Source organism: Spea bombifrons, chromosome 5 (assembly GCF_027358695.1).
Source record: "Spea bombifrons isolate aSpeBom1 chromosome 5, aSpeBom1.2.pri, whole genome shotgun sequence".
NCBI classification, from domain to species: Eukaryota; Metazoa; Chordata; class Amphibia; order Anura; family Pelobatidae; genus Spea; species Spea bombifrons.
Window position 1 is genome coordinate 27,513,839 of NC_071091.1, and position 24,086 is coordinate 27,537,924.

The following is a 24,086-nucleotide window of genomic DNA, read 5'->3' on the forward strand; positions in this document are numbered from 1 at the left end:
TCTTTGTACAGTATTTCCCCTGTCTCTGTTTTTATATTGCCATTGGCCCTATTCTTTTGTGTTTTCGTTTTTTTTTCCCGCCTCCACCTTTGCTGTTACTGAAGGCACAAGGTGTCTCAGACCCTATCGTCTCAAATAATAGTAATGTCTTTTCCTTCACTTATCATGAGTAGTTCTTCTTCTTTCCATAGCTTTAACGTGTCCTGTTCAATCCCTTTTGTGTTGTGTCTTTGAAGCTAACATTCCCTCACTTTATTAGTCTCTACCGCTTCTGCTGGGAGGCTGTTCCATTTCTCTACCACTCTCGGAGTAAAGCTTCTTTACATTACATTTGAGCCTCTAACTCACTAGTTTCAGATTATGACCTTGTTTAACCATTTCTCCTTTTTTGAAACAATCATCCCTCCTGTGATTTGTTAAATGAATTTCAGGTATTTTCTCCAAGCTTATGCATATTGAGATTCCCTAGCCTCCTGATTGGTGGGTGGTGTCACCTGACCAGGGCCGACCAATCAGGGAGAGGGGAACCTGTGCCTTCTGCTGATTGGTTGCTGGAGTCAGCTGACTAGGCTCAGCCAATCAGGGGCTGCCCCTCAGCCCTAGCCTCCTGATTGGTGGGTGGTGTCACCTGACCAGGGCCGACCAATCAGGGAGAGGGGAACCTGTGCCGGCTGCTGATTGGTTGCTGGAGTCAGCTGACTAGGCTCAGCCAATCAGGGGCTGCCCCTCAGCCCTAGCCTCCTGATTGGTGGGTGGTGTCACCTGACCAGGGCCGACCAATCAGGGAGAGGGGAACCTGTGCCGGCTGCTGATTGGTTGCTGGAGTCAGCTGACTAGGCTCAGCCAATCAGGGGCTGCCCCTCAGCCCTAGCCTCCTGATTGGTGGGTGGTGTCACCTGACCAGGGCCGACCAATCAGGGAGAGGGGAACCTGTGCCGGCTGCTGATTGGTTGCTGGAGTCAGCTGACTAGGCTCAGCCAATCAGGGGCTGCCCCTCAGCCCTAGCCTCCTGATTGGTGGGTGGTGTCACCTGACCAGGGCCGACCAATCAGGGAGAGGGGAACCTGTGCCGGCTGCTGATTGGTTGCTGGAGTCAGCTGACTAGGCTCAGCCAATCAGGGGCTGCCCCTCAGCCCTAGCCTCCTGATTGGTGGGTATTGTCACCTGACCAGGGCCGACCAATCAGGGAGAGGGGAACCTGTGCCGGCTGCTGGAGTCAGCCAATCAGGGGCTGCCCCTCAGCCCTAGCCTCCTGATTGGTGCATTATGTCACAACGAGAGGTATCATATTTGATCATTATTTATTAATTATTAAATTGTTAAAGGAATCATTAATAATGAGACTTTCTTTTTTTTGCCGCTTGAATTTATGTGCACCAAGGTAACCGCAGCACTTTTCGCCGACATTTTGGCGCGGGAACAAGGTGGCAGCGGCCGGATTTGAAGTCACGAGCAGCGGGATGGAAGGCCAACACCTTAACCACAGCTCCAAGTCAGAGATACTGGAAGGCGCCTCTCTCTGTAGCCTTTTGGTTTAGGTGTTAGTTTAGGTGATTCGTGAGGTTCTTGGTTCAATTCCCTAAGGCTTATTTTTGACGTGGATCACCACATAGACCAAAATTTAAGCCATCTTGTCTCGGCCCCTAAAAGCCACCATTCTTTAGTTGATTTAATGTGTTTGTTTGGAAGTCAGGCCAGCTAAAGGACTGTAAAACACTAAAGGATTGTTTTTCTCTGCACCCCCCCCATGTCCAGTGTCTGTAGCCTAATGGGTAAGGTGTTGGACTTGTTGTCTTGAGGTTCTGAGTTCGATTCCACTAGGATCTAACTTTGTCCGTTGCGGGTTTTTTTTGTTTTTAATGACGCACATAGACCAAAACATAAGCCATCTTGTGTTCCGTCTTTCCCATGTGGCTATGTAGCGTAATGGTTAAGGAGCTAAGCTAGAGTGCTTAAGGTTGTGGGTTCGATTCCCTTGTGGTCTATCTTGAATTCTCTTTCAGTTCTCCTCTACATTGTGCTGTTTTTGTTGGTTGGTGAGGGAGAAAAAAGCCATTAGCAACCAGGTAGACCAAAACACAAGCCACCCAGTTCATGCATTTAAATTGAATTATTTAGTCAAAGGGATTTGGGTCACTCTGTTAGCATTAGCCATTTTCCCCACATTTGGATATTTTTATCATCATTCACAGGCCATACAAAATCATCTTAAAAATTACCCCTGCATTGTATATTTATCCCACCATACATCCCCACATTGTGATTGGCTGAACCTGGTCAAGTGACTCCACCAGCCAACCAGGCATTGGGATTGAGACCCGGGGGGGATTTAAGCATCACTTGCAGCCCTTGGTTCTTTTGTTGTTCATTTTCTTTGAGAAATCCAGGTGCTGTGGTTGCAGTAGGATGTGTCCAGGCCAGGGCTTATCTTTGTACAGTATTTCCCCTGTCTCTGTTTTTATATTGCCATTGGCCCTATTCTTTTGTGTTTTCGTTTTTTTTTTCCCGCTTCCACCTTTGCTGTTACTGAAGGCACAAGGTGTCTCAGACCCTATCGTCTCCAATAATAGTAATGTCTTTTCCTTCACTTATCATGAGTAGTTCTTCTTCTTTCCATAGCTTTAACGTGTCCTGTTCAATCCCTTTTGTGTTGTGTCTTTGAAGCTAACATTCCCTCACTTTATTAGTCTCTACCGCTGATTTGTTAAATGAATTTCAGGTATTTTCTCCAAGCTTATGCATATTGAGATTCCCTAGCCTCCTGATTGGTGGGTGGTGTCACCTGACCAGGGCCGACCAATCAGGGAGAGGGGAACCTGTGCCGGCTGCTGATTGGTTGCTGGAGTCAGCTGACTAGGCTCAGCCAATCAGGGGCTGCCCCTCAGCCATAGCCTCCTGATTGGTGGGTGGTGTCACCTGACCAGGGCCGACCAATCAGGGAGAGGGGAACCTGTGCCGGCTGCTGATTGGTTGCTGGAGTCAGCTGACTAGGCTCAGCCAATCAGGGGCTGCCCCTCAGCCCTAGCCTCCTGATTGGTGGGTGGTGTCACCTGACCAGGGCCGACCAATCAGGGAGAGGGGAACCTGTGCCGGCTGCTGATTGGTTGCTGGAGTCAGCTGACTAGGCTCAGCCAATCAGGGGCTGCCCCTCAGCCCTAGCCTCCTGATTGGTGGGTGGTGTCACCTGACCAGGGCCGACCAATCAGGGAGAGGGGAACCTGTGCCGGCTGCTGATTGGTTGCTGGAGTCAGCTGACTAGGCTCAGCCAATCAGGGGCTGCCCCTCAGCCCTAGCCTCCTGATTGGTGGGTGGTGTCACCTGACCAGGGCCGACCAATCAGGGAGAGGGGAACCTGTGCCGGCTGCTGATTGGTTGCTGGAGTCAGCTGACTAGGCTCAGCCAATCAGGGGCTGCCCCTCAGCCCTAGCCTCCTGATTGGTGGGTGGTGTCACCTGACCAGGGCCGACCAATCAGGGAGAGGGGAACCTGTGCCGGCTGCTGATTGGTTGCTGGAGTCAGCTGACTAGGCTCAGCCAATCAGGGGCTGCCCCTCAGCCCTAGCCTCCTGATTGGTGGGTGGTGTCACCTGACCAGGGCCGACCAATCAGGGAGAGGGGAACCTGTGCCGGCTGCTGATTGGTTGCTGGAGTCAGCTGACTAGGCTCAGCCAATCAGTGGCTGCCCCTCAGCCCTAGCCTCCTGATTGGTGGGTGGTGTCACCTGACCAGGGCCGACCAATCAGGGAGAGGGGAACCTGTGCCGGCTGCTGATTGGTTGCTGGAGTCAGCTGACTAGGCTCAGCCAATCAGGGGCTGCCCCTCAGCCCTAGCCTCCTGATTGGTGGGTGGTGTCACCTGACCAGGGCCGACCAATCAGGGAGAGGGGAACCTGTGCCGGCTGCTGATTGGTTGCTGGAGTCAGCTGACTAGGCTCAGCCAATCAGGGGCTGCCCCTCAGCCCTAGCCTCCTGATTGGTGGGTGGTGTCACCTGACCAGGGCCGACCAATCAGGGAGAGGGGAACCTGTGCCGGCTGCTGATTGGTTGCTGGAGTCAGCTGACTAGGCTCAGCCAATCAGGGGCTGCCCCTCAGCCCTAGCCTCCTGATTGGTGGGTGGTGTCACCTGACCAGGGCCGACCAATCAGGGAGAGGGGAACCTGTGCCGGCTGCTGATTGGTTGCTGGAGTCAGCTGACTAGGCTCAGCCAATCAGGGGCTGCCCCTCAGCCCTAGCCTCCTGATTGGTGGGTGGTGTCACCTGACCGGGGCCGACCAATCAGGGAGAGGGGATCCTGTGCCGGCTGCTGATTGGTTGCTGGAGTCAGCTGACTAGGCTCAGCCAATCAGGGGCTGCCCCTCAGCCCTAGCCTCCTGATTGGTGGGTGGGTCACCTGACCAGGGCCGACCAATCAGGGAGAGGGGAACCTGTGCCGGCTGCTGATTGGTTGCTGGAGTCAGCTGACTAGGCTCAGCCAATCAGGGGCTGCCCCTCAGCCCTAGCCTCCTGATTGGTGGGTGGTGTCACCTGACCAGGGCCGACCAATCAGGGAGAGGGGAACCTGTGCCGGCTGCTGATTGGTTGCTGGAGTCAGCTGACTAGGCTCAGCCAATCAGGGGCTGCCCCTCAGCCCTAGCCTCCTGATTGGTGGGTGGTGTCACCTGACCGGGGCCGACCAATCAGGGAGAGGGGAACCTGTGCCGGCTGCTGATTGGTTGCTGGAGTCAGCTGACTAGGCTCAGCCAATCAGGGGCTGCCCCTCAGCCCTAGCCTCCTGATTGGTGGGTATTGTCACCTGACCAGGGCCGACCAATCAGGGAGAGGGGAACCTGTGCCGGCTGCTGATTGGTTGCTGGAGTCAGCCAATCAGGGGCTGCCCCTCAGCCCTAGCCTCCTGATTGGTGCATTATGTCACAACGAGAGGTATCATATTTGATCATTATTTATTAATTAAATTGTTAAAGGAATCATTAATAATGAGACTTTCTTTTTTTTGCCGCTTGAATTTATGTGCACCAAGGTAACCGCAGCACTTTTCGCCGACATTACTGGCGCGGGAACAAGGTGGCAGCGGCCGGATTTGAACTCACGAGCAGCGGGATGGAAGGCCAACACCTTAACCACAGCTCCAAGTCAGAGATACTGGAAGGCGCCTCTCTCTGTAGCCTTTTGGTTTAGGTGTTAGTTTAGGTGATTCGTGAGGTTCTTGGTTCAATTCCCTAAGGCTTATTTTTGACGTGGATCACCACATAGACCAAAATTTAAGCCATCTTGTCTCGGCCCCTAAAAGCCACCATTCTTTAGTTGATTTAATGTGTTTGTTTGGAAGTCAGGCCAGCTAAAGGACTGTAAAACACTAAAGGATTGTTTTTCTCTGCACCCCCCCCATGTCCAGTGTCTGTAGCCTAATGGGTAAGGTGTTGGACTTGTTGTCTTGAGGTTCTGAGTTCGATTCCACTAGGATCTAACTTTGTCCGTTGCGGGTTTTTTTTGTTTTTAATGACGCACATAGACCAAAACATAAGCCATCTTGTGTTCCGTCTTTCCCATGTGGCTATGTAGCGTAATGGTTAAGGAGCTAAGCTAGAGTGCTTAAGGTTGTGGGTTCGATTCCCTTGTGGTCTATCTTGAATTCTCTTTCAGTTCTCCTCTACATTGTGCTGTTTTTGTTGGTTGGTGAGGGAGAAAAAAGCCATTAGCAACCAGGTAGACCAAAACACAAGCCACCCAGTTCATGCATTTAAATTGAATTATTTAGTCAAAGGGATTTGGGTCACTCTGTTAGCATTAGCCATTTTCCGCACATTTGGATATTTTTATCATCATTCACAGGCCATACAAAATCATCTTAAAAATTACCCCTGCATTGTATATTTATCCCACCATACATCCCCACATTGTGATTGGCTGAACCTGGTCAAGTGACTCCACCAGCCAACCAGGCATTGGGATTGAGACCCGGGGGGGATTTAAGCATCACTTGCAGCCCTTGGTTCTTTTGTTGTTCATTTTCTTTGAGAAATCCAGGTGCTGTGGTTGCAGTAGGATGTGTCCAGGCCAGGGCTTATCTTTGTACAGTATTTCCCCTGTCTCTGTTTTTATATTGCCATTGGCCCTATTCTTTTGTGTTTTCGTTTTTTTTTTCCCGCTTCCACCTTTGCTGTTACTGAAGGCACAAGGTGTCTCAGACCCTATCGTCTCCAATAATAGTAATGTCTTTTCCTTCACTTATCATGAGTAGTTCTTCTTCTTTCCATAGCTTTAACGTGTCCTGTTCAATCCCTTTTGTGTTGTGTCTTTGAAGCTAACATTCCCTCACTTTATTAGTCTCTACCGCTGATTTGTTAAATGAATTTCAGGTATTTTCTCCAAGCTTATGCATATTGAGATTCCCTAGCCTCCTGATTGGTGGGTGGTGTCACCTGACCAGGGCCGACCAATCAGGGAGAGGGGAACCTGTGCCGGCTGCTGATTGGTTGCTGGAGTCAGCTGACTAGGCTCAGCCAATCAGGGGCTGCCCCTCAGCCATAGCCTCCTGATTGGTGGGTGGTGTCACCTGACCAGGGCCGACCAATCAGGGAGAGGGGAACCTGTGCCGGCTGCTGATTGGTTGCTGGAGTCAGCTGACTAGGCTCAGCCAATCAGGGGCTGCCCCTCAGCCCTAGCCTCCTGATTGGTGGGTGGTGTCACCTGACCAGGGCCGACCAATCAGGGAGAGGGGAACCTGTGCCGGCTGCTGATTGGTTGCTGGAGTCAGCTGACTAGGCTCAGCCAATCAGGGGCTGCCCCTCAGCCCTAGCCTCCTGATTGGTGGGTGGTGTCACCTGACCAGGGCCGACCAATCAGGGAGAGGGGAACCTGTGCCGGCTGCTGATTGGTTGCTGGAGTCAGCTGACTAGGCTCAGCCAATCAGGGGCTGCCCCTCAGCCCTAGCCTCCTGATTGGTGGGTGGTGTCACCTGACCAGGGCCGACCAATCAGGGAGAGGGGAACCTGTGCCGGCTGCTGATTGGTTGCTGGAGTCAGCTGACTAGGCTCAGCCAATCAGGGGCTGCCCCTCAGCCCTAGCCTCCTGATTGGTGGGTGGTGTCACCTGACCAGGGCCGACCAATCAGGGAGAGGGGAACCTGTGCCGGCTGCTGATTGGTTGCTGGAGTCAGCTGACTAGGCTCAGCCAATCAGGGGCTGCCCCTCAGCCCTAGCCTCCTGATTGGTGGGTGGTGTCACCTGACCAGGGCCGACCAATCAGGGAGAGGGGAACCTGTGCCGGCTGCTGATTGGTTGCTGGAGTCAGCTGACTAGGCTCAGCCAATCAGTGGCTGCCCCTCAGCCCTAGCCTCCTGATTGGTGGGTGGTGTCACCTGACCAGGGCCGACCAATCAGGGAGAGGGGAACCTGTGCCGGCTGCTGATTGGTTGCTGGAGTCAGCTGACTAGGCTCAGCCAATCAGGGGCTGCCCCTCAGCCCTAGCCTCCTGATTGGTGGGTGGTGTCACCTGACCAGGGCCGACCAATCAGGGAGAGGGGAACCTGTGCCGGCTGCTGATTGGTTGCTGGAGTCAGCTGACTAGGCTCAGCCAATCAGGGGCTGCCCCTCAGCCCTAGCCTCCTGATTGGTGGGTGGTGTCACCTGACCAGGGCCGACCAATCAGGGAGAGGGGAACCTGTGCCGGCTGCTGATTGGTTGCTGGAGTCAGCTGACTAGGCTCAGCCAATCAGGGGCTGCCCCTCAGCCCTAGCCTCCTGATTGGTGGGTGGTGTCACCTGACCAGGGCCGACCAATCAGGGAGAGGGGAACCTGTGCCGGCTGCTGATTGGTTGCTGGAGTCAGCTGACTAGGCTCAGCCAATCAGGGGCTGCCCCTCAGCCCTAGCCTCCTGATTGGTGGGTGGTGTCACCTGACCGGGGCCGACCAATCAGGGAGAGGGGATCCTGTGCCGGCTGCTGATTGGTTGCTGGAGTCAGCTGACTAGGCTCAGCCAATCAGGGGCTGCCCCTCAGCCCTAGCCTCCTGATTGGTGGGTGGGTCACCTGACCAGGGCCGACCAATCAGGGAGAGGGGAACCTGTGCCGGCTGCTGATTGGTTGCTGGAGTCAGCTGACTAGGCTCAGCCAATCAGGGGCTGCCCCTCAGCCCTAGCCTCCTGATTGGTGGGTGGTGTCACCTGACCAGGGCCGACCAATCAGGGAGAGGGGAACCTGTGCCGGCTGCTGATTGGTTGCTGGAGTCAGCTGACTAGGCTCAGCCAATCAGGGGCTGCCCCTCAGCCCTAGCCTCCTGATTGGTGGGTGGTGTCACCTGACCGGGGCCGACCAATCAGGGAGAGGGGAACCTGTGCCGGCTGCTGATTGGTTGCTGGAGTCAGCTGACTAGGCTCAGCCAATCAGGGGCTGCCCCTCAGCCCTAGCCTCCTGATTGGTGGGTATTGTCACCTGACCAGGGCCGACCAATCAGGGAGAGGGGAACCTGTGCCGGCTGCTGATTGGTTGCTGGAGTCAGCCAATCAGGGGCTGCCCCTCAGCCCTAGCCTCCTGATTGGTGCATTATGTCACAACGAGAGGTATCATATTTGATCATTATTTATTAATTATTAAATTGTTAAAGGAATCATTAATAATGAGACTTTCTTTTTTTTGCCGCTTGAATTTATGTGCACCAAGGTAACCGCAGCACTTTTCGCCGACATTACTGGCGCGGGAACAAGGTGGCAGCGGCCGGATTTGAACTCACGAGCAGCGGGATGGAAGGCCAACACCTTAACCACAGCTCCAAGTCAGAGATACTGGAAGGCGCCTCTCTCTGTAGCCTTTTGGTTTAGGTGTTAGTTTAGGTGATTCGTGAGGTTCTTGGTTCAATTCCCTAAGGCTTATTTTTGACGTGGATCACCACATAGACCAAAATTTAAGCCATCTTGTCTCGGCCCCTAAAAGCCACCATTCTTTAGTTGATTTAATGTGTTTGTTTGGAAGTCAGGCCAGCTAAAGGACTGTAAAACACTAAAGGATTGTTTTTCTCTGCACCCCCCCATGTCCAGTGTCTGTAGCCTAATGGGTAAGGTGTTGGACTTATTGTCTTGAGGTTCTGAGTTCGATTCCACTAGGATCTAACTTTGTCCGTTGCGGGTTTTTTTTGTTTTTAATGACGCACATAGACCAAAACATAAGCCATCTTGTGTTCCGTCTTTTCTATGTGGCTATGTAGCGTAATGGTTAAGGAGCTAAGCTAGAGTGCTTAAGGTTGTGGGTTCGATTCCCTTGTGGTCTATCTTGAATTCTCTTTCAGTTCTCCTCTACATTGTGCTGTTTTTGTTGGTTGGTGAGGGAGAAAAAAGCCATTAGCAACCAGGTAGACCAAAACACAAGCCACCCAGTTCATGCATTTAAATTGAATTATTTAGTCAAAGGGATTTGGGTCACTCTGTTAGCATTAGCCATTTTCCCCACATTTGGATATTTTTATCATCATTCACAGGCCATACAAAATCATCTTAAAAATTACCCCTGCATTGTATATTTATCCCACCATACATCCCCACATTGTGAATGGCTGAACCTGGTCAAGTGACTCCACCAGCCAACCAGGCATTGGGATTGAGACCCGGGGGGGATTTAAGCATCACTTGCAGCCCTTGGTTCTTTTGTTGTTCATTTTCTTTGAGAAATCCAGGTGCTGTGGTTGCAGTAGGATGTGTCCAGGCCAGGGCTTATCTTTGTACAGTATTTCCCCTGTCTCTGTTTTTATATTGCCATTGGCCCTATTCTTTTGTGTTTTCGTTTTTTTTTCCCGCCTCCACCTTTGCTGTTACTGAAGGCACAAGGTGTCTCAGACCCTATCGTCTCAAATAATAGTAATGTCTTTTCCTTCACTTATCATGAGTAGTTCTTCTTCTTTCCATAGCTTTAACGTGTCCTGTTCAATCCCTTTTGTGTTGTGTCTTTGAAGCTAACATTCCCTCACTTTATTAGTCTCTACCGCTTCTGCTGGGAGGCTGTTCCATTTCTCTACCACTCTCGGAGTAAAGCTTCTTTACATTACATTTGAGCCTCTAACTCACTAGTTTCAGATTATGACCTTGTTTAACCATTTCTCCTTTTTTGAAACAATCATCCCTCCTGTGATTTGTTAAATGAATTTCAGGTATTTTCTCCAAGCTTATGCATATTGAGATTCCCTAGCCTCCTGATTGGTGGGTGGTGTCACCTGACCAGGGCCGACCAATCAGGGAGAGGGGAACCTGTGCCGGCTGCTGATTGGTTGCTGGAGTCAGCTGACTAGGCTCAGCCAATCAGGGGCTGCCCCTCAGCCCTAGCCTCCTGATTGGTGGGTGGTGTCACCTGACCAGGGCCGACCAATCAGGGAGAGGGGAACCTGTGCCGGCTGCTGATTGGTTGCTGGAGTCAGCTGACTAGGCTCAGCCAATCAGGGGCTGCCCCTCAGCCCTAGCCTCCTGATTGGTGGGTGGTGTCACCTGACCAGGGCCGACCAATCAGGGAGAGGGGAACCTGTGCCGGCTGCTGATTGGTTGCTGGAGTCAGCTGACTAGGCTCAGCCAATCAGGGGCTGCCCCTCAGCCCTAGCCTCCTGATTGGTGGGTGGTGTCACCTGACCAGGGCCGACCAATCAGGGAGAGGGGAACCTGTGTCGGCTGCTGATTGGTTGCTGGAGTCAGCTGACTAGGCTCAGCCAATCAGGGGCTGCCCCTCAGCCCTAGCCTCCTGATTGGTGGGTGGTGTCACCTGACCAGGGCCGACCAATCAGGGAGAGGGGAACCTGTGCCGGCTGCTGATTGGTTGCTGGAGTCAGCTGACTAGGCTCAGCCAATCAGGGGCTGCCCCTCAGCCCTAGCCTCCTGATTGGTGGGTGGTGTCACCTGACCAGGGCCGACCAATCAGGGAGAGGGGAACCTGTGCCGGCTGCTGATTGGTTGCTGGAGTCAGCTGACTAGGCTCAGCCAATCAGGGGCTGCCCCTCAGCCCTAGCCTCCTGATTGGTGGGTGGTGTCACCTGACCGGGGCCGACCAATCAGGGAGAGGGGATCCTGTGCCGGCTGCTGATTGGTTGCTGGAGTCAGCTGACTAGGCTCAGCCAATCAGGGGCTGCCCCTCAGCCCTAGCCTCCTGATTGGTGGGTGGGTCACCTGACCAGGGCCGACCAATCAGGGAGAGGGGAACCTGTGCCGGCTGCTGATTGGTTGCTGGAGTCAGCTGACTAGGCTCAGCCAATCAGGGGCTGCCCCTCAGCCCTAGCCTCCTGATTGGTGGGTGGTGTCACCTGACCAGGGCCGACCAATCAGGGAGAGGGGAACCTGTGCCGGCTGCTGATTGGTTGCTGGAGTCAGCTGACTAGGCTCAGCCAATCAGGGGCTGCCCCTCAGCCCTAGCCTCCTGATTGGTGGGTGGTGTCACCTGACCGGGGCCGACCAATCAGGGAGAGGGGAACCTGTGCCGGCTGCTGATTGGTTGCTGGAGTCAGCTGACTAGGCTCAGCCAATCAGGGGCTGCCCCTCAGCCCTAGCCTCCTGATTGGTGGGTATTGTCACCTGACCAGGGCCGACCAATCAGGGAGAGGGGAACCTGTGCCGGCTGCTGATTGGTTGCTGGAGTCAGCCAATCAGGGGCTGCCCCTCAGCCCTAGCCTCCTGATTGGTGCATTATGTCACAACGAGAGGTATCATATTTGATCATTATTTATTAATTATTAAATTGTTAAAGGAATCATTAATAATGAGACTTTCTTTTTTTTGCCGCTTGAATTTATGTGCACCAAGGTAACCGCAGCACTTTTCGCCGACATTACTGGCGCGGGAACATGGTGGCAGCGGCCGGATTTGAACTCACGAGCAGCGGGATGGAAGGCCAACACCTTAACCACAGCTCCAAGTCAGAGATACTGGAAGGCGCCTCTCTCTGTAGCCTTTTGGTTTAGGTGTTAGTTTAGGTGATTCGTGAGGTTCTTGGTTCAATTCCCTAAGGCTTATTTTTGACGTGGATCACCACATAGACCAAAATTTAAGCCATCTTGTCTCGGCCCCTAAAAGCCACCATTCTTTAGTTGATTTAATGTGTTTGTTTGGAAGTCAGGCCAGCTAAAGGACTGTAAAACACTAAAGGATTGTTTTTCTCTGCACCCCCCCATGTCCAGTGTCTGTAGCCTAATGGGTAAGGTGTTGGACTTGTTGTCTTGAGGTTCTGAGTTCGATTCCACTAGGATCTAACTTTGTCCGTTGCGGGTTTTTTTTGTTTTTAATGACGCACATAGACCAAAACATAAGCCATCTTGTGTTCCGTCTTTCCCATGTGGCTATGTAGCGTAATGGTTAAGGAGCTAAGCTAGAGTGCTTAAGGTTGTGGGTTCGATTCCCTTGTGGTCTATCTTGAATTCTCTTTCAGTTCTCCTCTACATTGTGCTGTTTTTGTTGGTTGGTGAGGGAGAAAAAAGCCATTAGCAACCAGGTAGACCAAAACACAAGCCACCCAGTTCATGCATTTAAATTGAATTATTTAGTCAAAGGGATTTGGGTCACTCTGTTAGCATTAGCCATTTTCCCCACATTTGGATATTTTTATCATCATTCACAGGCCATACAAAATCATCTTAAAAATTACCCCTGCATTGTATATTTATCCCACCATACATCCCCACATTGTGAATGGCTGAACCTGGTCAAGTGACTCCACCAGCCAACCAGGCATTGGGATTGAGACCCGGGGGGGATTTAAGCATCACTTGCAGCCCTTGGTTCTTTTGTTGTTCATTTTCTTTGAGAAATCCAGGTGCTGTGGTTGCAGTAGGATGTGTCCAGGCCAGGGCTTATCTTTGTACAGTATTTCCCCTGTCTCTGTTTTTATATTGCCATTGGCCCTATTCTTTTGTGTTTTCGTTTTTTTTTCCCGCCTCCACCTTTGCTGTTACTGAAGGCACAAGGTGTCTCAGACCCTATCGTCTCAAATAATAGTAATGTCTTTTCCTTCACTTATCATGAGTAGTTCTTCTTCTTTCCATAGCTTTAACGTGTCCTGTTCAATCCCTTTTGTGTTGTGTCTTTGAAGCTAACATTCCCTCACTTTATTAGTCTCTACCGCTTCTGCTGGGAGGCTGTTCCATTTCTCTACCACTCTCGGAGTAAAGCTTCTTTACATTACATTTGAGCCTCTAACTCACTAGTTTCAGATTATGACCTTGTTTAACCATTTCTCCTTTTTTGAAACAATCATCCCTCCTGTGATTTGTTAAATGAATTTCAGGTATTTTCTCCAAGCTTATGCATATTGAGATTCCCTAGCCTCCTGATTGGTGGGTGGTGTCACCTGACCAGGGCCGACCAATCAGGGAGAGGGGAACCTGTGCCGGCTGCTGATTGGTTGCTGGAGTCAGCTGACTAGGCTCAGCCAATCAGGGGCTGCCCCTCAGCCCTAGCCTCCTGATTGGTGGGTGGTGTCACCTGACCAGGGCCGACCAATCAGGGAGAGGGGAACCTGTGCCGGCTGCTGATTGGTTGCTGGAGTCAGCTGACTAGGCTCAGCCAATCAGGGGCTGCCCCTCAGCCCTAGCCTCCTGATTGGTGGGTGGTGTCACCTGACCAGGGCCGACCAATCAGGGAGAGGGGAACCTGTGCCGGCTGCTGATTGGTTGCTGGAGTCAGCTGACTAGGCTCAGCCAATCAGGGGCTGCCCCTCAGCCCTAGCCTCCTGATTGGTGGGTGGTGTCACCTGACCAGGGCCGACCAATCAGGGAGAGGGGAACCTGTGCCGGCTGCTGATTGGTTGCTGGAGTCAGCTGACTAGGCTCAGCCAATCAGGGGCTGCCCCTCAGCCCTAGCCTCCTGATTGGTGGGTGGTGTCACCTGACCAGGGCCGACCAATCAGGGAGAGGGGAACCTGTGCCGGCTGCTGATTGGTTGCTGGAGTCAGCTGACTAGGCTCAGCCAATCAGGGGCTGCCCCTCAGCCCTAGCCTCCTGATTGGTGGGTGGTGTCACCTGACCAGGGCCGACCAATCAGGGAGAGGGGAACCTGTGCCGGCTGCTGATTGGTTGCTGGAGTCAGCTGACTAGGCTCAGCCAATCAGGGGCTGCCCCTCAGCCCTAGCCTCCTGATTGGTGGGTGGTGTCACCTGACCAGGGCCGACCAATCAGGGAGAGGGGAACCTGTGCCGGCTGCTGATTGGTTGCTGGAGTCAGCTGACTAGGCTCAGCCAATCAGGGGCTGCCCCTCAGGCCTAGCCTCCTGATTGGTGGGTGGTGTCACCTGACCAGGGCCGACCAATCAGGGAGAGGGGAACCTGTGCCGGCTGCTGATTGGTTGCTGGAGTCAGCTGACTAGGCTCAGCCAATCAGGGGCTGCCCCTCAGCCCTAGCCTCCTGATTGGTGGGTGGTGTCACCTGACCAGGGCCGACCAATCAGGGAGAGGGGAACCTGTGCCGGCTGCTGATTGGTTGCTGGAGTCAGCTGACTAGGCTCAGCCAATCAGGGGCTGCCCCTCAGCCCTAGCCTCCTGATTGGTGGGTGGGTCACCTGACCAGGGCTGACCAATCAGGGAGAGGGGAACCTGTGCCGGCTGCTGATTGGTTGCTGGAGTCAGCCAATCAGGGGCTGCCCCTCAGCCCTAGCCTCCTGATTGGTGCATTATGTCACAACGAGAGGTATCATATTTGATCATTATTTATTAATTATTAAATTGTTAAAGGAATCATTAATAATGAGACTTTCTTTTTTTTGCCGCTTGAATTTATGTGCACCAAGGTAACCGCAGCACTTTTCGCCGACATTACTGGCGCGGGAACAAGGTGGCAGCGGCCGGGTTTGAACTCACGAGCAGCGGGATGGAAGGCCAACACCTTAACCACAGCTCCAAGTCAGAGATACTGGAAGGCGCCTCTCTCTGTAGCCTTTTGGTTTAGGTGTTAGTTTAGGTGATTAGTGAGGTTCTTTGTTCAATTCCCTAAGGCTTATTTTTGACGTGGATCACCACATAGACCAAAATTTAAGCCATCTTGTCTCGGCCCCTAAAAGCCACCATTCTTTAGTTGATTTAATGTGTTTGTTTGGAAGTCAGGCCAGCTAAAGGACTGTAAAACACTAAAGGATTGTTTTTCTCTGCACCCCCCCATGTCCAGTGTCTGTAGCCTAATGGGTAAGGTGTTGGACTTGTTGTCTTGAGGTTCTGAGTTCGATTCCACTAGGATCTAACTTTGTCCGTTGCGGGTTTTTTTTGTTTTTAATGACGCACATAGACCAAAACATAAGCCATCTTGTGTTCCGTCTTTTCTATGTGGCTATGTAGCGTAATGGTTAAGGAGCTAAGCTAGAGTGCTTAAGGTTGTGGGTTCGATTCCCTTGTGGTCTATCTTGAATTCTCTTTCAGTTCTCCTCTACATTGTGCTGTTTTTGTTGGTTGGTGAGGGAGAAAAAAGCCATTAGCAACCAGGTAGACCAAAACACAAGCCACCCAGTTCATGCATTTAAATTGAATTATTTAGTCAAAGGGATTTGGGTCACTCTGTTAGCATTAGCCATTTTCCCCACATTTGGATATTTTTATCATCATTCACAGGCCATACAAAATCATCTTAAAAATTACCCCTGCATTGTATATTTATCCCACCATACATCCCCACATTGTGAATGGCTGAACCTGGTCAAGTGACTCCACCAGCCAACCAGGCATTGGGATTGAGACCCGGGGGGGATTTAAGCATCACTTGCAGCCCTTGGTTCTTTTGTTGTTCATTTTCTTTGAGAAATCCAGGTGCTGTGGTTGCAGTAGGATGTGTCCAGGCCAGGGCTTATCTTTGTACAGTATTTCCCCTGTCTCTGTTTTTATATTGCCATTGGCCCTATTCTTTTGTGTTTTCGTTTTTTTTTCCCGCCTCCACCTTTGCTGTTACTGAAGGCACAAGGTGTCTCAGACCCTATCGTCTCAAATAATAGTAATGTCTTTTCCTTCACTTATCATGAGTAGTTCTTCTTCTTTCCATAGCTTTAACGTGTCCTGTTCAATCCCTTTTGTGTTGTGTCTTTGAAGCTAACATTCCCTCACTTTATTAGTCTCTACCGCTTCTGCTGGGAGGCTGTTCCATTTCTCTACCACTCTCGGAGTAAAGCTTCTTTACATTACATTTGAGCCTCTAACTCACTAGTTTCAGATTATGACCTTGTTTAACCATTTCTCCTTTTTTGAAACAATCATCCCTCCTGTGATTTGTTAAATGAATTTCAGGTATTTTCTCCAAGCTTATGCATATTGAGATTCCCTAGCCTCCTGATTGGTGGGTGGTGTCACCTGACCAGGGCCGACCAATCAGGGAGAGGGGAACCTGTGCCGGCTGCTGATTGGTTGCTGGAGTCAGCTGACTAGGCTCAGCCAATCAGGGGCTGCCCCTCAGCCCTAGCCTCCTGATTGGTGGGTGGTGTCACCTGACCAGGGCCGACCAATCAGGGAGAGGGGAACCTGTGCCGGCTGCTGATTGGTTGCTGGAGTCAGCTGACTAGGCTCAGCCAATCAGGGGCTGCCCCTCAGCCCTAGCCTCCTGATTGGTGGGTGGTGTCACCTGACCAGGGCCGACCAATCAGGGAGAGGGGAACCTGTGCCGGCTGCTGATTGGTTGCTGGAGTCAGCTGACTAGGCTCAGCCAATCAGGGGCTGCCCCTCAGCCCTAGCCTCCTGATTGGTGGGTGGTGTCACCTGACCAGGGCCGACCAATCAGGGAGAGGGGAACCTGTGTCGGCTGCTGATTGGTTGCTGGAGTCAGCTGACTAGGCTCAGCCAATCAGGGGCTGCCCCTCAGCCCTAGCCTCCTGATTGGTGGGTGGTGTCACCTGACCAGGGCCGACCAATCAGGGAGAGGGGAACCTGTGCCGGCTGCTGATTGGTTGCTGGAGTCAGCTGACTAGGCTCAGCAAATCAGGGGCTGCCCCTCAGCCCTAGCCTCCTGATTGGTGGGTGGTGTCACCTGACCAGGGCCGACCAATCAGGGAGAGGGGAACCTGTGCCGGCTGCTGATTGGTTGCTGGAGTCAGCTGACTAGGCTCAGCCAATCAGGGGCTGCCCCTCAGCCCTAGCCTCCTGATTGGTGGGTGGTGTCACCTGACCGGGGCCGACCAATCAGGGAGAGGGGATCCTGTGCCGGCTGCTGATTGGTTGCTGGAGTCAGCTGACTAGGCTCAGCCAATCAGGGGCTGCCCCTCAGCCCTAGCCTCCTGATTGGTGGGTGGGTCACCTGACCAGGGCCGACCAATCAGGGAGAGGGGAACCTGTGCCGGCTGCTGATTGGTTGCTGGAGTCAGCTGACTAGGCTCAGCCAATCAGGGGCTGCCCCTCAGCCCTAGCCTCCTGATTGGTGGGTGGTGTCACCTGACCAGGGCCGACCAATCAGGGAGAGGGGAACCTGTGCCGGCTGCTGATTGGTTGCTGGAGTCAGCTGACTAGGCTCAGCCAATCAGGGGCTGCCCCTCAGCCCTAGCCTCCTGATTGGTGGGTGGTGTCACCTGACCGGGGCCGACCAATCAGGGAGAGGGGAACCTGTGCCGGCTGCTGATTGGTTGCTGGAGTCAGCTGACTAGGCTCAGCCAATCAGGGGCTGCCCCTCAGCCCTAGCCTCCTGATTGGTGGGTATTGTCACCTGACCAGGGCCGACCAATCAGGGAGAGGGGAACCTGTGCCGGCTGCTGATTGGTTGCTGGAGTCAGCCAATCAGGGGCTGCCCCTCAGCCCTAGCCTCCTGATTGGTGCATTATGTCACAACGAGAGGTATCATATTTGATCATTATTTATTAATTATTAAATTGTTAAAGGAATCATTAATAATGAGACTTTCTTTTTTTTGCCGCTTGAATTTATGTGCACCAAGGTAACCGCAGCACTTTTCGCCGACATTACTGGCGCGGGAACAAGGTGGCAGCGGCCGGATTTGAACTCACGAGCAGCGGGATGGAAGGCCAACACCTTAACCACAGCTCCAAGTCAGAGATACTGGAAGGCGCCTCTCTCTGTAGCCTTTTGGTTTAGGTGTTAGTTTAGGTGATTCGTGAGGTTCTTGGTTCAATTCCCTAAGGCTTATTTTTGACGTGGATCACCACATAGACCAAAATTTAAGCCATCTTGTCTCGGCCCCTAAAAGCCACCATTCTTTAGTTGATTTAATGTGTTTGTTTGGAAGTCAGGCCAGCTAAAGGACTGTAAAACACTAAAGGATTGTTTTTCTCTGCACCCCCCCATGTCCAGTGTCTGTAGCCTAATGGGTAAGGTGTTGGACTTATTGTCTTGAGGTTCTGAGTTCGATTCCACTAGGATCTAACTTTGTCCGTTGCGGGTTTTTTTTGTTTTTAATGACGCACATAGACCAAAACATAAGCCATCTTGTGTTCCGTCTTTTCTATGTGGCTATGTAGCGTAATGGTTAAGGAGCTAAGCTAGAGTGCTAAAGGTTGTGGGTTCGATTCCCTTGTGGTCTATCTTGAATTCTCTTTCAGTTCTCCTCTACATTGTGCTGTTTTTGTTGGTTGGTGAGGGAGAAAAAAGCCATTAGCAACCAGGTAGACCAAAACACAAGCCACCCAGTTCATGCATTTAAATTGAATTATTTAGTCAAAGGGATTTGGGTCACTCTGTTAGCATTAGCCATTTTCCCCACATTTGGATATTTTTATCATCATTCACAGGCCATACAAAATCATCTTAAAAATTACCCCTGCATTGTATATTTATCCCACCATACATCCCCACATTGTGAATGGCTGAACCTGGTCAAGTGACTCCACCAGCCAACCAGGCATTGGGATTGAGACCCGGGGGGGATTTAAGCATCACTTGCAGCCCTTGGTTCTTTTGTTGTTCATTTTCTTTGAGAAATCCAGGTGCTGTGGTTGCAGTAGGATGTGTCCAGGCCAGGGCTTATCTTTGTACAGTATTTCCCCTGTCTCTGTTTTTATATTGCCATTGGCCCTATTCTTTTGTGTTTTCGTTTTTTTTTCCCGCCTCCACCTTTGCTGTTACTGAAGGCACAAGGTGTCTCAGACCCTATCGTCTCAAATAATAGTAATGTCTTTTCCTTCACTTATCATGAGTAGTTCTTCTTCTTTCCATAGCTTTAACGTGTCCTGTTCAATCCCTTTTGTGTTGTGTCTTTGAAGCTAACATTCCCTCACTTTATTAGTCTCTACCGCTTCTGCTGGGAGGCTGTTCCATTTCTCTACCACTCTCGGAGTAAAGCTTCTTTACATTACATTTGAGCCTCTAACTCACTAGTTTCAGATTATGACCTTGTTTAACCATTTCTCCTTTTTTGAAACAATCATCCCTCCTGTGATTTGTTAAATGAATTTCAGGTATTTTCTCCAAGCTTATGCATATTGAGATTCCCTAGCCTCCTGATTGGTGGGTGGTGTCACCTGACCAGGGCCGACCAATCAGGGAGAGGGGAACCTGTGCCGGCTGCTGATTGGTTGCTGGAGTCAGCTGACTAGGCTCAGCCAATCAGGGGCTGCCCCTCAGCCCTAGCCTCCTGATTGGTGGGTGGTGTCACCTGACCAGGGCCGACCAATCAGGGAGAGGGGAACCTGTGCCGGCTGCTGATTGGTTGCTGGAGTCAGCTGACTAGGCTCAGCCAATCAGGGGCTGCCCCTCAGCCCTAGCCTCCTGATTGGTGGGTGGTGTCACCTGACCAGGGCCGACCAATCAGGGAGAGGGGAACCTGTGCCGGCTGCTGATTGGTTGCTGGAGTCAGCTGACTAGGCTCAGCCAATCAGGGGCTGCCCCTCAGCCCTAGCCTCCTGATTGGTGGGTGGTGTCACCTGACCAGGGCCGACCAATCAGGGAGAGGGGAACCTGTGCCGGCTGCTGATTGGTTGCTGGAGTCAGCTGACTAGGCTCAGCCAATCAGGGGCTGCCCCTCAGCCCTAGCCTCCTGATTGGTGGGTGGTGTCACCTGACCAGGGCCGACCAATCAGGGAGAGGGGAACCTGTGCCGGCTGCTGATTGGTTGCTGGAGTCAGCTGACTAGGCTCAGCCAATCAGGGGCTGCCCCTCAGGCCTAGCCTCCTGATTGGTGGGTGGTGTCACCTGACCAGGGCCGACCAATCAGGGAGAGGGGAACCTGTGCCGGCTGCTGATTGGTTGCTGGAGTCAGCTGACTAGGCTCAGCCAATCAGGGGCTGCCCCTCAGCCCTAGCCTCCTGATTGGTGGGTGGTGTCACCTGACCAGGGCCGACCAATCAGGGAGAGGGGAACCTGTGCCGGCTGCTGATTGGTTGCTGGAGTCAGCTGACTAGGCTCAGCCAATCAGGGGCTGCCCCTCAGCCCTAGCCTCCTGATTGGTGGGTGGGTCACCTGACCAGGGCTGACCAATCAGGGAGAGGGGAACCTGTGCCGGCTGCTGATTGGTTGCTGGAGTCAGCCAATCAGGGGCTGCCCCTCAGCCCTAGCCTCCTGATTGGTGCATTATGTCACAACGAGAGGTATCATATTTGATCATTATTTATTAATTATTAAATTGTTAAAGGAATCATTAATAATGAGACTTTCTTTTTTTTGCCGCTTGAATTTATGTGCACCAAGGTAACCGCAGCACTTTTCGCCGACATTACTGGCGCGGGAACAAGGTGGCAGCGGCCGGGTTTGAACTCACGAGCAGCGGGATGGAAGGCCAACACCTTAACCACAGCTCCAAGTCAGAGATACTGGAAGGCGCCTCTCTCTGTAGCCTTTTGGTTTAGGTGTTAGTTTAGGTGATTCGTGAGGTTCTTTGTTCAATTCCCTAAGGCTTATTTTTGACGTGGATCACCACATAGACCAAAATTTAAGCCATCTTGTCTCGGCCCCTAAAAGCCACCATTCTTTAGTTGATTTAATGTGTTTGTTTGGAAGTCAGGCCAGCTAAAGGACTGTAAAACACTAAAGGATTGTTTTTCTCTGCACCCCCCCATGTCCAGTGTCTGTAGCCTAATGGGTAAGGTGTTGGACTTGTTGTCTTGAGGTTCTGAGTTCGATTCCACTAGGATCTAACTTTGTCCGTTGCGGGTTTTTTTTGTTTTTAATGACGCACATAGACCAAAACATAAGCCATCTTGTGTTCCGTCTTTTCTATGTGGCTATGTAGCGTAATGGTTAAGGAGCTAAGCTAGAGTGCTTAAGGTTGTGGGTTCGATTCCCTTGTGGTCTATCTTGAATTCTCTTTCAGTTCTCCTCTACATTGTGCTGTTTTTGTTGGTTGGTGAGGGAGAAAAAAGCCATTAGCAACCAGGTAGACCAAAACACAAGCCACCCAGTTCATGCATTTAAATTGAATTATTTAGTCAAAGGGATTTGGGTCACTCTGTTAGCATTAGCCATTTTCCCCACATTTGGATATTTTTATCATCATTCACAGGCCATACAAAATCATCTTAAAAATTACCCCTGCATTGTATATTTATCCCACCATACATCCCCACATTGTGAATGGCTGAACCTGGTCAAGTGACTCCACCAGCCAACCAGGCATTGGGATTGAGACCCGGGGGGGATTTAAGCATCACTTGCAGCCCTTGGTTCTTTTGTTGTTCATTTTCTTTGAGAAATCCAGGTGCTGTGGTTGCAGTAGGATGTGTCCAGGCCAGGGCTTATCTTTGTACAGTATTTCCCCTGTCTCTGTTTTTATATTGCCATTGGCCCTATTCTTTTGTGTTTTCGTTTTTTTTTCCCGCCTCCACCTTTGCTGTTACTGAAGGCACAAGGTGTCTCAGACCCTATCGTCTCAAATAATAGTAATGTCTTTTCCTTCACTTATCATGAGTAGTTCTTCTTCTTTCCATAGCTTTAACGTGTCCTGTTCAATCCCTTTTGTGTTGTGTCTTTGAAGCTAACATTCCCTCACTTTATTAGTCTCTACCGCTTCTGCTGGGAGGCTGTTCCATTTCTCTACCACTCTCGGAGTAAAGCTTCTTTACATTACATTTGAGCCTCTAACTCACTAGTTTCAGATTATGACCTTGTTTAACCATTTCTCCTTTTTTGAAACAATCATCCCTCCTGTGATTTGTTAAATGAATTTCAGGTATTTTCTCCAAGCTTATGCATATTGAGATTCCCTAGCCTCCTGATTGGTGGGTGGTGTCACCTGACCAGGGCCGACCAATCAGGGAGAGGGGAACCTGTGCCGGCTGCTGATTGGTTGCTGGAGTCAGCTGACTAGGCTCAGCCAATCAGGGGCTGCCCCTCAGCCCTAGCCTCCTGATTGGTGGGTGGTGTCACCTGACCAGGGCCGACCAATCAGGGAGAGGGGAACCTGTGCCGGCTGCTGATTGGTTGCTGGAGTCAGCTGACTAGGCTCAGCCAATCAGGGGCTGCCCCTCAGCCCTAGCCTCCTGATTGGTGGGTGGTGTCACCTGACCAGGGCCGACCAATCAGGGAGAGGGGAACCTGTGCCGGCTGCTGATTGGTTGCTGGAGTCAGCTGACTAGGCTCAGCCAATCAGGGGCTGCCCCTCAGCCCTAGCCTCCTGATTGGTGGGTGGTGTCACCTGACCAGGGCCGACCAATCAGGGAGAGGGGAACCTGTGTCGGCTGCTGATTGGTTGCTGGAGTCAGCTGACTAGGCTCAGCCAATCAGGGGCTGCCCCTCAGCCCTAGCCTCCTGATTGGTGGGTGGTGTCACCTGACCAGGGCCGACCAATCAGGGAGAGGGGAACCTGTGCCGGCTGCTGATTGGTTGCTGGAGTCAGCTGACTAGGCTCAGCAAATCAGGGGCTGCCCCTCAGCCCTAGCCTCCTGATTGGTGGGTGGTGTCACCTGACCAGGGCCGACCAATCAGGGAGAGGGGAACCTGTGCCGGCTGCTGATTGGTTGCTGGAGTCAGCTGACTAGGCTCAGCCAATCAGGGGCTGCCCCTCAGCCCTAGCCTCCTGATTGGTGGGTGGTGTCACCTGACCGGGGCCGACCAATCAGGGAGAGGGGATCCTGTGCCGGCTGCTGATTGGTTGCTGGAGTCAGCTGACTAGGCTCAGCCAATCAGGGGCTGCCCCTCAGCCCTAGCCTCCTGATTGGTGGGTGGGTCACCTGACCAGGGCCGACCAATCAGGGAGAGGGGAACCTGTGCCGGCTGCTGATTGGTTGCTGGAGTCAGCTGACTAGGCTCAGCCAATCAGGGGCTGCCCCTCAGCCCTAGCCTCCTGATTGGTGGGTGGTGTCACCTGACCAGGGCCGACCAATCAGGGAGAGGGGAACCTGTGCCGGCTGCTGATTGGTTGCTGGAGTCAGCTGACTAGGCTCAGCCAATCAGGGGCTGCCCCTCAGCCCTAGCCTCCTGATTGGTGGGTGGTGTCACCTGACCGGGGCCGACCAATCAGGGAGAGGGGAACCTGTGCCGGCTGCTGATTGGTTGCTGGAGTCAGCTGACTAGGCTCAGCCAATCAGGGGCTGCCCCTCAGCCCTAGCCTCCTGATTGGTGGGTATTGTCACCTGACCAGGGCCGACCAATCAGGGAGAGGGGAACCTGTGCCGGCTGCTGATTGGTTGCTGGAGTCAGCCAATCAGGGGCTGCCCCTCAGCCCTAGCCTCCTGATTGGTGCATTATGTCACAACGAGAGGTATCATATTTGATCATTATTTATTAATTATTAAATTGTTAAAGGAATCATTAATAATGAGACTTTCTTTTTTTTGCCGCTTGAATTTATGTGCACCAAGGTAACCGCAGCACTTTTCGCCGACATTACTGGCGCGGGAACAAGGTGGCAGCGGCCGGATTTGAACTCACGAGCAGCGGGATGGAAGGCCAACACCTTAACCACAGCTCCAAGTCAGAGATACTGGAAGGCGCCTCTCTCTGTAGCCTTTTGGTTTAGGTGTTAGTTTAGGTGATTCGTGAGGTTCTTGGTTCAATTCCCTAAGGCTTATTTTTGACGTGGATCACCACATAGACCAAAATTTAAGCCATCTTGTCTCGGCCCCTAAAAGCCACCATTCTTTAGTTGATTTAATGTGTTTGTTTGGAAGTCAGGCCAGCTAAAGGACTGTAAAACACTAAAGGATTGTTTTTCTCTGCACCCCCCCATGTCCAGTGTCTGTAGCCTAATGGGTAAGGTGTTGGACTTATTGTCTTGAGGTTCTGAGTTCGAT